Source organism: Lipotes vexillifer, unplaced genomic scaffold (genome assembly GCF_000442215.2).
Source record: "Lipotes vexillifer unplaced genomic scaffold, Lipotes_vexillifer_v1.1 scaffold810, whole genome shotgun sequence".
Lineage (NCBI taxonomy): Eukaryota > Metazoa > Chordata > Mammalia > Artiodactyla > Lipotidae > Lipotes > Lipotes vexillifer.
Genome location: NW_006797357.1, coordinates 1,569,205 through 1,581,069, shown reverse-complemented (window position 1 = coordinate 1,581,069; position 11,865 = coordinate 1,569,205).

The following is an 11,865-nucleotide window of genomic DNA, read 5'->3' as shown; positions in this document are numbered from 1 at the left end:
GGGAAACAAATCCAGGATGGTTTTAAGGGTAATCAGTTATCACAGAGTCAAAGTTCATTATCATTAAACCAGGTTATTGTTTCAGTGGTTGTTTCACTTAGTATATGTTTAGAAGGGCTCCAAATTAAACAATCCGACCAATTCCTTTTTCACTTGTCTCTCTGCCAGTAAATAAATGCTGAATATTATAGTCCACATGACTGAGTCTCTTCTCTACACAAGGCTGTTATTAATGTAACTTTTATTGAGTACCTACTGCATGTAAGGCCCAATTTTGGATGCCATGGTGAATGGAAAGGTGAAAAAGACACTCCCTCTCTTCTCTAGAAGATATTGGGAAGGTACCACCACATATAAAATATCTGAACAAGCCATGCGATCATCACCGCTAGCTGAAGGAACCTCTAGGGGTCAGAGGAGGTATCTGAGAGGAGAGAGATTGGAACCGGACTTAAATTGATGTGCAGGACTTTCCTGAGTAGATGTGACATCTGCAGAGTCGCGCGTGATTGATTATGCTGTACAAGCACTTGGGGGAGCAGCCATATTCACCGTAGCTGTTCATTGTCAATGAAGGCTGTGGCCTGTAAGTTTCAGCTCCCACTGCAGAACCCAAACAGAGTCAGCGCAGACTGCACTCTGCACTGACCCTCTTCAACAGAGACAAGAAGACCCCTCACTCCTACCTCTCTCCTGTTGCACAGGGAGAAGTTAACCAGAGATCCCGAGAAGGCTAGCATGTCCTTGCTCTGGCCAGCAGTCCGGTCTCTGAAAAGGTTGAGGGAGGCTCACGGTAATCTTGGGAAGATGCTGGTCACTGGTCCAATGAGCACCTGGTCCCTGGAGCACATTTCCCTTGTAGGGTCCTGCATTCAATCGGACAAAAACCCCCCTCTCTCCTTCTACCTCCTGGGTCATGTTTCTCTTAGCTCAGCTTCCCAGAGACATGCAGAGGCCAGGGTAGTGGATCCAGCCAAAACATGTCCTTGGCGGAGATGCCAAGATAGAGCCTTGAAGAACAAAGGAAGCGTAGCAGATAAGTGGCTTCCTTTGAAGGAATCCAGAGGATTATGACTACAGTGAGCTGTTGGCACCAGTGGGGGATGGAAACCAGGCTTTGCAAACTGAATCCCAGCTTGTCTGGGATGCAGTCAAACCTGGCACGTGTGTAGGATGAATGAGGGCTGGATGCAGGATGCTGTGGGGCTCCCTCTCAGTGGTGTGGCCTTTCCCAGGAGCCCAGCCAAACGATGGAGAAGGGGACTGAGTCACAGTGGGAGCTGAGCTGTGTGCTGCTTCAGGCCAGGGAGGAATAAGGAGACTTGTCCTGGTTTCTTTAAAAAGAAAACACACAAGTTCTTTCTGTTTAGCCAAGCCTTAGGCAGATAAGAAGTATCCCTTCCAAATTCAGGGCAGTGTCTTTCTGATACTGGAATCACTTGGTTTGCTAGCTAAAAAAGCTAAAAACTTCAGGCCTGGTGAACTTGAATCTGAGTTAATTTGGGAAATTTGCAAAGTTTAACACGTGCCCCATGTGAGTCCTTTGCCCTAGATAAGTAAAATCCTGCCTCTAGTTACAAATAGAAGGACTGTGAAGCTTGCGTTTTGTATACCAAGCAGTGATGGTGGCTTCCAGAAGAACTAAATGAAATTCAAGACATTCATTCACTTCCCCAAACATATTTAGATCCTGAAGCTGAGACCCTGTGATACTTTAGATACTGAATAGTTCAGTGACTGCAGTGGTACCAGCCTACCTCAGCTAGTTGCCTGACAAATTGTTGCAAGACAATTTATAGATTGGAGCCTCTGTTTTTGCATTTTCAAAAGGGTAGAGTTGGCTGGTTGAATGCAGTTGGAACCAAGAATTCTTCCGGTTTTGTCTGGGTTGAACAGAGGACCCCCATCAAGGGAAATGGGCTCCAGGAGCCAGTGACCAGCATCTGCTTTTATTTTGCTGAGGTTTAGTGGTTGAGAAACTAGGCTTTGATGCAAGACCTTCCTGTTTGAAACCAAACTCTGACACCCATTAGCTGTATGACTTTGGGCAAGTTACTTAACATCTCTATGTCTCAATTTTCTCATCTAAAAGGGAATATAATAATAAGATATTCCTCCCAGGTGTTACAAGCATGTAAAGCACTTAGAATCTCACCTGACCTGCCTGGTAGAAACACTCAACAAATGTTGGCTTTAGTATGCATTTTGCGTTTTACAGATGATCCTTTGGAAGACCTTCCAGCTTAATCACTGAGAGCTTCCCTGGGGCTTGAAAGTACATTTTACTACATGTGCTGGGATAGTATGCTATGTTCTTTTACAGTCAACAAATATTTACTAAGGCTTTACCTGGTACAAAGGTGCAGAGGAAAGGCATATACTTTGCCTTCACGCAGCTATTAGTCTTGTCGGGAGATAGGCATTTTATTGTTGGTTTACTTGACTGTAATTGTACAAAGAACTATGAACAAAGGAAGAATACGTTAGTCCTTCGAATCCTTTTCTTTCTTTGCTTTCATGGCAGAATCTCATTTTGATCCTGAGAACAGTCCCGTGCAAAAAGCAGGCAGTATTTAGGAGAGTGGTTTTCAATACTCAGTGACTTGTGGGGTTCTTTGGAGGCCCTTAGAAGCCAAGGGGGGAAGTGAAATGAACATAAGGGTCTCCCTGTCCCTCCTCCAAGTACACATGAACACACTTCCTCCAGTCAGAAGATGTCTATTCTAACTATTTGAACTTCCTCAGGAGGCTGTCATTAAATCAGGTTCTGCTGGGTGTAGGGGGTGGTGTGGAGGAAGGAATCCAAGATCTGGCTCTTTCCTGCAAATTAGGACTTTTGAGAGGATGGCCTTGGCATAGAACTGAGGCTCAAGAAGGAGAGGCAGAGCCTCGGGGCTCTTTCTCATGGAGGTACTTGTTTCCCTTTGTTTGTTTGTTTGTTTTTAGTAGATTGGAGCCTGTAAACAATATAAGCCACGGTCCCAGAGGGTAAAACCATTTCTGAGCACCTACTTCACTCAGAAACTTCACTCAGAATTACACACGTAAAACCTGCAAACATTGGGATGAAAAACGGGAATCAAACTTCAGACTGGAATAAAATGCACTGCAATTCTGACAGACATACAATACATTTTAACCCATTTTATAAATACACTCCGTTTAGGAATATTAAAAATATTATTGACTCATTCATAAAGTAAGCTGGTCTAAGGGAAGCCTGTGTTTAGACTTTCTAGGTCTTGGAGCTTTTGCTGATGGCCCAGTCTGGGGCATGCTCTGCTCCCAGCCTTTTGCACCAGCATGTACACTCACACGTGGGCCTGCGCTAGGATGTGGGTTTCTGAATTTACCCATTTCAACTTCACACTTTCACACTATAACAGTACCTTGCCTGTTAAAGAATGGGGCACGTGACATTTTGATGAGGTCTTCTTGGTGCAGCCATTTTGACTCTGGGACATTTTGGCCTGGGGAAAGGATCAAATAATTAAACTTTCAGGGAAAAAATTCTGAGTAATGTGCACGACGGAAAGATCAACTCATGTCTCATTTTCTCTCCTAGTAGCACTTTGACAAAACTACCAAATAAACATGTGCATCATTCACACCTCAAACCCCGCACCTTTCCCCATCTCTACTCTGCTGCTCATCCCAAACCTGCCTCTGTTCCCAACCACAATCCCTGTTCTTAGGGTTACGGAAAAAATAAAGACAGAAAAGATAAAACAACAGTTTATTTTTACTTAAGTGAAGTGTCCATCTAAACAGTGCACTAAACAGACAATTTTAAATTGACAAAACTGATGGCATATGTATGTATCTCACTTGAGAGAATACCTGACACATGTGTAATGTATTTGTATTTGTTATATATAATGTGTAATATATTTGCTTATATTAACTCACTTAATCCTCACAACATACTGAGGCACAAAGAGGTTAAACAGTTTGCCTAATATTACTTTGCAATGCAAGTGGGTTGGGGCTACGCTTCAGACCCAGCCAGACTGTGTTCCTAACCACTGTGTCAACTGCACATGTGTCCTCAAATCAGATGGTGAGGACGTCACCAAATGCATTATTATTTATTTATTTATTTATTTATTTATTTTGTGGTATGCGGGCCTCTCACTGTTGTGGCCTCTCCCGTTGCGGAGCACAGGCTCTGGACGCGCAGGCTCAGCGACCATGGCTCACGGGCCCAGCCACTCCGCGGATCTTCCCGGACTGGGGCACAAACCCATGTCCCCTGCACCGGCTGGCGGACTCTCAACCACTGCGCCACCAGGGAAACCCCAAATGCATTATTTTTTACCTTAAATATAGAGTTTAGGATGGATTAATGAAAGGCAATGTCCAAATATACAACTTGATTAAATCTACTCACTGATAGATGCAAGTGGAATTCACTGTGGAGAAGCTGACATGGGGCAATTAATAAATGAACTTTATTTGTCCAATCTGGAAGACACCAAGAATATGAGCAGAACATCTGTGGAGAAGAAACACCATAGAGAGCGCTTAAATGTACGAGGACTGAGAGAAGAAATCTGAGACTTTTGAGCCTGGAAATGGGATACAAAGGCAGAACTATCAGAGAGGAATCTCTTTATAATTTTCTTATGAATTCATCATGAATAAAATGTTTGATATCAGAATCTGTAACTGAGCAGGACCCTATGGTGCCTTCCCACAACTGACCTCCCCCCAGGCCCTCCTCCGCCTGCCTTTCGTCTGTAGAAAAGCTTTAGTCAAAGAATATATTTAAACAGAGAAGTGAGAAAATGCAGAAAGAAAGGAAAACAGTCAGAATACAAAATAATAATAGTTTAGCCATTAAACAAAGTTAAGGACCTTTTGTTCCTCCTCCTCGAGGGCTACAGAGAATATTCTGAGTCATGTCCTTTGAGCTGATGTCTGATAGATACTGAACCTCACCCTCTGCCCTCACCAGGTGGAAGAAGTTAACTGTATGCTGCCCACAAGCCTGTAGACCCCAGACTGGTTGGAACCAGAAGGTTGATGATGCTGACTCCTGATTACCTCACCACCAACCAATCAGAAGAGTGTCCACGAGCTGACCACACATTCCACAACTTCCCTCCCTCACCATGTCTTTAAAAATCTTTCCCTGAAAGTCTTCAGGGAGTTTGGGTCTTTTAAACACTAGCTGCCTGGACTCCTTGCCTGGCGCTCTGCAGTAAACGCTGCCCTTTCCTTCACCACAACCTGGGGTCAGTAGATTGATTTTACTGCAAGTGGGCAAGCAGACCCAAGTTTGGTTTGGTAAGAAACCGACTTTAATCAAATGCCCCTGTGGTTCAGGAGAGTGGGTTTTCAGATAATTTACTGAAAGAAGTTTCCTAATACATTTAGATTTTTCTGGTTGACACCAGCAATGAGGAATGAGTGGGGTAGGGGGAGGTGGGCTAGGTTCAGGGATAGGGAATGGAGGAAGGGGAGATGAAAACTATTGTACAAACAGCACACACTAGGCCCCAGGTTTCAACAAAAATGACAAATGAGGACATATGCAGGGGTAGAGTGAGGGTCAGGAGAGGACAGTTAACATTACCTGGTAATCTTTTTAAAAAAGTAAAGATTTCCTTTTAGGAGGAAATCTGTATCTACAAGACTGGCTCATGGGGAAGAATTATTGATCAGTGGCTGGCATTGACAGCTAATATTTATTACACATTTACTGATGTTTTAGATAGATGTATTACTTCATTTCAGCCTCATAACAATGTTGCAGGGTAGGTATTTTTATTTCCCACCTGTATAGATCAGGAAAACAGGAGCACAGAGTTAGCAACTTGCCTAAGGTCATCTGGGAAGAATGGCAGAAGCTGGGATTTGAACCCCGTCACATCCCTCTAGGGCCTGACTTCATAATCGTGAGAGTCCCTTGAAGGCCAGGAGTGGGGACTCCCTCCTCCCCCCAGACCAGCTGCCAGAGCAGTAAATCTGTCCAGATATAATGTCTGTTTTTTAAATATCTTTTTACCTTTTATTTTTATACGTCTCATTTTAGACAGTACTCATCTCAATAGAGGGGCATATAAATGTGGAGAAAAATCATGTCTACATTTTGGAAAATCTAATTTGGAAACAAAATTTTAAAAGTCCTGCCATGAATTTCCTAACTCGGTCCTCTTGAGGCTGACAGTGAAAATTTGCTCGCAGAAGTCATGGCGAGTTGACTACCAGAGGCTTTCCTAACCAGGGAAATAAAACTTTAAAACCAGGAAACTGAGAGGTGAGCATTTTAAAACTCCAGGTTTTTTGCAGGCCTTATCATGTTAAAAACACAAAAAAACCTTCAGAAAAACTAACAAGTTAGAATCTGTATATGTATTTATAATTTATATAAAACGGCTGTCCTTAATTTTTGGCTGATCATAACAGCTGGCTTATTGTAGGTGCTCAATAAATACATTTTTTTGGTTTTGTTTTTTGGCCGTGCGACGCGGCTTGTGGGATTTTAGTTGCCCAACCAGGGATCGAACCCGGGGCCCCCTGCAGTGGAAGTGCCAGGACCAGGGAATTCCCTAAATACATTTTAAATAAGCAGATGGATGAATGAGTTTGGCAAAGCCAATGTCAATACCAGCACTGGCCAAGACAGCAGTATCTAATATTTATTGATGACTTGTTATGTGTCAGGTATAGCTTAAATATATAACACACTCAGTCATTCAAACCCTCAAGCAACCCTTGGAAGTAAGGACTACTTTTAATCTTTATTTTGTAGATAAGAACAGGGACCAAAGATATTTCACACTTACTCAAAGTAAGTTGTATACCCACGGTTTAAACTTGGGCCCTTTAGCCTGGGGCTTATCCTGGGATCCACCGGGACAAGCCCCCTCCAAGAAACAAAGCTCATCTGGGCCTGATTAAGCTCTGTTTAGTCACTCCCAGAAAACAAGTGGTCTGCAGGCATTCTGGAGGGGCTTCTTGGAGTCTAGTGATGAGGCTGACCAATGAGGCTATGCAAGGGCAAAATGACGTTGGGCCATGAGTGAGGATGGGCTGTGGCCAGGCTGGGGACTAAGGGAGTTGTCACTTCCTGTGGCTGATGGAGGTGGTGCTCCTTTGGCAGAGTTCTGTAGGGAATCCAATTGGAAATATGCTTTTAAAAGTGGATGAGGGGAGGGGAAAAAAAAGTGAATGAAACTGGGAATATGGTGATTATGGGCCTCAGTTGTCAGTATCTAAATTCAATATGGTGTCCAATATGTACCCCAGCAGAATGAGAAGGTAAGAGAAGCCCAACCTCAAACACCTCCTTGAGTTATAAGGCCCAGCCTTGCGAGAAGAAGGGTCACCACTGTCAGTAGAAATAGGGTGTCCTTTCTTAGGTACTGGCCCTCTAGGAGGTCCTGGATTGCCCAGAACACTCCAGATACGGCCAAAATACCTCCCAGCAGGAAAACGTCTGGATGGACTTTAAAGAAGATTCATAAAGTCTCCCAGCTTCTCCCTGACTGTCATAATGACAGAAAGGAACTTGTGGTGGCAGCCCAAGAGAGGGTTCTCCCAAAGCCCTCCAGGGGTGGGGTGGGGATGTGTAATTAAAACCTGGAAATCTGTCCATTCAAATCAGGTCGATTAAAAAAAAATCAGGCAAAAATAAAAAGCAGTTCCAGAGCCCAGTGTGCATCCACCACTCTGCTTCTTGTCATGAGACTTCATCCAGGGGTTCAACACCACCTTGCTCCTCACCATTGTTAGGCCAGGGCAGTGCAGGTGGGCCCTTCCACATGTGTGGCCTGCACAGTGTCCACTTTGGCTCAGAATTACTGTTATGTCCTGATGTATTATTATAAATAATACTATTGTTATACATTACATACAATATTATTTATATATTATATATAATATTATATATAATACATTAATAATACTATTATTTATATAATATATATAATATATTAATAATACTATTATTTATATATTATATTATCTATGAAAACACTGTGTGTATATATATCCCTCAAATCCAAGGGTTATAAAAAAGACCAGAGGCTTTCAATAGCATATTTTTTTTTTTTTTTTTTTTTTTTTCATTCTTATTTCCTAAAACTTTGAGTTGAGCTTCTGGGAAACAAAAATAGTCCTGACTGATATGGTAATAATAGATGGTGCTAGATTAAGCTTATTTTTAAAAGGCCATTTCAGAAGGAAAAGATATACATACTGGACGTATCCACCCCGTGTCCCCTGCATCGGCAGGCGGACTCTCAACCACTGCGCCACCAGGGAAGCCCCTCAATAGCATATTTTTTTAAAAGACATTTCAGATGATCTTTTTTTTTTTTTTACAGTTTTTAAAATTTTTTAAAATTTATTCTAAGTTTTGGCTGCGTTGGGTCTTTGTTGCTGCGCGGGGGCTTTCTCTAGTTTGCGGTGAGCAGGGGCTACTCTTCATAGCGGTGCACAGGCTTCTCATTGTGGTGGCTCCTCTTGTTGCGGAGCGCGGGCTCTAGGCGCACGGGCTTCAGTAGTTGTGCATGCGGGCTCACTAGTTGTGGCTCACGGGCTCTAGAGCTCAGGCTCAACTGTTGTGACGCACGGGCTTAGTTGCTCCATGGCATATGGGATCTTCCTGGACCAGGGCTTGAACCCATGCCCCCTGCATTGGCAGATGGATTCTTAACTACTGCACCACCAGGGAAGTCCCTCAATAATATTATTTAAAAGCAGAACATTTTTTTCCCTGAATGAAATCATGTCTGAAACCTCAGCACAGAAAGTAAAGGGGAGCTCTCTAGATGCAAGGGTGGGGTTGGGGGCAGGGGAGGTGGCGGGAAGGGGAGTTAGGCAGGGCTGGAATTGGGGACATCCCAGGAGGGTCATCCCTGAAGAGACAGCAGGGAATAAAAATTCTCTGAGGGAAGACCCATCCTTTGTTTTGGGCTCCTGTATCCCCAGGCCTAGCCCAAGGCCTGGCCTGTTCAGCACTTGTTGAATGAAGTGGGGAAGAAGAAAGGAAAGGGGCAGTTACACCTGCATTCTTTGGCAATAGGGCAGGGACTTCAGGGTGGGGATGAAGAATGTCTTTAAAACATATATACACTACCAAATGTAAAATAGCTAGTGGGAAGCAGCCACATAGCACAGGGAGATCAGCTCCGCGCTTTGTGACCACCTAGAGGGGTGGGTTAGGGGGATGCAAGAGGGATGAGATATGGGGATATATGTATATGTATAGCTGATTCACTTTGTTATAAAGCAGAAACTAACACACCATTGTAGAGCAATTATACTCCAATAAAGATGTTAAAAAAATTTTTTAAAAAAATGAATGTCTTTAAGTATGGGAGAAGCTAGTGGGCAACAAACCTATTTCCTATGAACTGTTTGTCATTCTTCCTTCTATGGTTGTTGACTGATACTGATGTTAATTAATGGGCTGGTCATGTATTTGTCCCTGATCCTCAAGTCTTTCTTCCTTTCTTTCTTCCTTCCTTCCTTCCTTCCTTCCTTCCTTTCTTTCTTTCTTTCTTTCTTGCTTTCTCTCTTGCTTTCTTCCTTTCTTTCTTCCTTTCTTTTTCTTTCTTTCTTTCTTTCTTTCTTTCTCTTTCTCTCTCTTTTTCTCTCTCTTTCTCTCTCCCTTTCTCTCTCCCTTTCTTTCTCCCTTTCTTTCTTTCTTTCTTTCTTTCTTTTTCTTTCTTTCTTTCTTTCTTTCTTTCTTTCTTTCTTTCCTCTTTCCTTTCTTCCATTCAAGAACCAGCTCTCTGGATCCTCTATCATCCCAAAATACCTCTTGGAACTCCTGCCAGGAATCCCCATGGGGTAGAATGTAGGGTAGTTGCCCCAAGTCACTGCTCACTCTGAAAGGCTCTCATGGACTTCCTCACAAGACCCTATGGGATATTTTTCAAAGAAAAATGTCTGTAGCAAGTTTCTGAGAATAAAGGTGAACTTTTAAAAAAAATTAGTGCTGTCTTCAGAAATGAATATTTCATCTGATGGTGTCTAATGTCATTCTGGAGGGGGGTGATGAAATTTCCAGTGATTCTAGGTGTTCAGAGTTAGTTTTATTATTTTTTGAGGGATAAATGAATAAGATGACAGCAGACTATCGCACGCCAAGATTTAGGAATGGGTTTGCAGAATCCTTCAGTCATGTGTAAACATTTTCTGGTCCTAAAGTCTTCACCTTACTGCCAAAGCTGGAGAGGTGATTTAGCTGGGAAACATCATATGAAGAGTGCTTGGTTAGCATTTTTTCTCACCTACCAAGTCATGAAAAGGACTTTATCCTCCAGGAATGCAGGCATTTTTGTCTCTTTAATTCCCTGTTGTATTCTAGGCATCTAGAACAATGCCTTGTAAGTGGTACACACTCAATAACTAGTTTATGAATGTATGAAGTATGCTTCTCTGCAAATCCTTTGTGAAATTCAGGCCCATGGGTCAAAAGGAGTCAGGTATCAACTTCTTTGACTTTCCAAACTTTAAACATTTTTTTTCTCAACTGTATATACCTTTACTAGGCTCCACCAATCTACTCCACATTCTTTGAGATGAATGGGACAGAAAGACCAACTTTTAGATCCAACTCAATACAAAAATAAAAATCCCTAAAATGTGTAGAGATGTTAATTCCCTGATAGTATAGAATAGAGGGTCCCAACATGTCCAAGTATAAGGATGTCTGTTTAATATTCAAAGTTTGACATATTGTCACATAATGGTTGTTGTATGTTTAGTATCCAGTCATTGCTTTTTGCCATAATATATTTTCTCAATTAAAAATTCAGTCACATTTAAAAATAAAGTTGCATTTTATTAATCAAAACTACATCTATAGCACTTGAAAAATAGTAATAAATATATATGAAAAACATTTGATTTATAACAATGCTTGACACATATATAGATTCATGGACTATTCTCTTCCCCTCTCCCATCCCCCACCCAAATCTGATGGTGGAACTAATACAGATAGATCATATTACATTTATAAATAAAAGCTACTTTTGGTTAATTTGCATAAATTATTTTTAAGGAATGAAGTCCTAGTAACACTAGTAGTAATAGATGAACACACTATAGCTATTCACTATCCCAAGACTGAAATTTTGGAGGAGTTAACTCCTTGAGATAGGCATCTCGGAGAGCATCCCACCTGTGTCCTCTATTATTGCCTTGAGCCATCAACAGGTGCCATCATTTTATTCACACAAGAAACCTCCCTTTCAGGGATGTATATTGCTTCTTGGCCCCTGCCTTCTCCCTGGAGGTCCTGGGCAAAGAGCCAGGAAAAGAATGTGATTGCTCAGGCGAAAATCAATGGCCTGGCATTTCTTCTCCTTGGGTGACTCTACTCTACTCAAGGAATGAACTGAATTGGCACTGAGTAGGGAAGAAAGCACATCCTCTTTGGATTCACTCCTTGATTTATAAGCCATAACCTCAGGGACAATAGCCGGAGGGCCTGACAGTATCCTTGAGCCAGCATCTCGGCTGATGTCACAGTAACAGTGCTTCCCTAGCACCTGAGAACCAATGTAAAAAAAGCCCAAACCAAATGAAACATTGAATATTAATGTTATTCCAAAGGTAAAGCAGCAGAAGTATGAAGAACTGATTCCCCCCGACTTTCTTCAAGTTTTAGAGCCAAGCATGATGATGGCTTCGGTCAAGAAATGAAGTCAGGGAGCATATAAGGCAGAACTTGCCACAAAGAGAGTTGACTTTTCATGTGTACCTGAACAGGGTAACAGCAGAGGTTAAAGCTATGGGTGACTAACAGGGGATCCATGATGATCTCATTTGACTTTAGTAGAGGCTGCTGCTGTCTGCCTGGCATCCACTTCCCCTTCCTCCTTCCTAAGAGAACCTCAATTC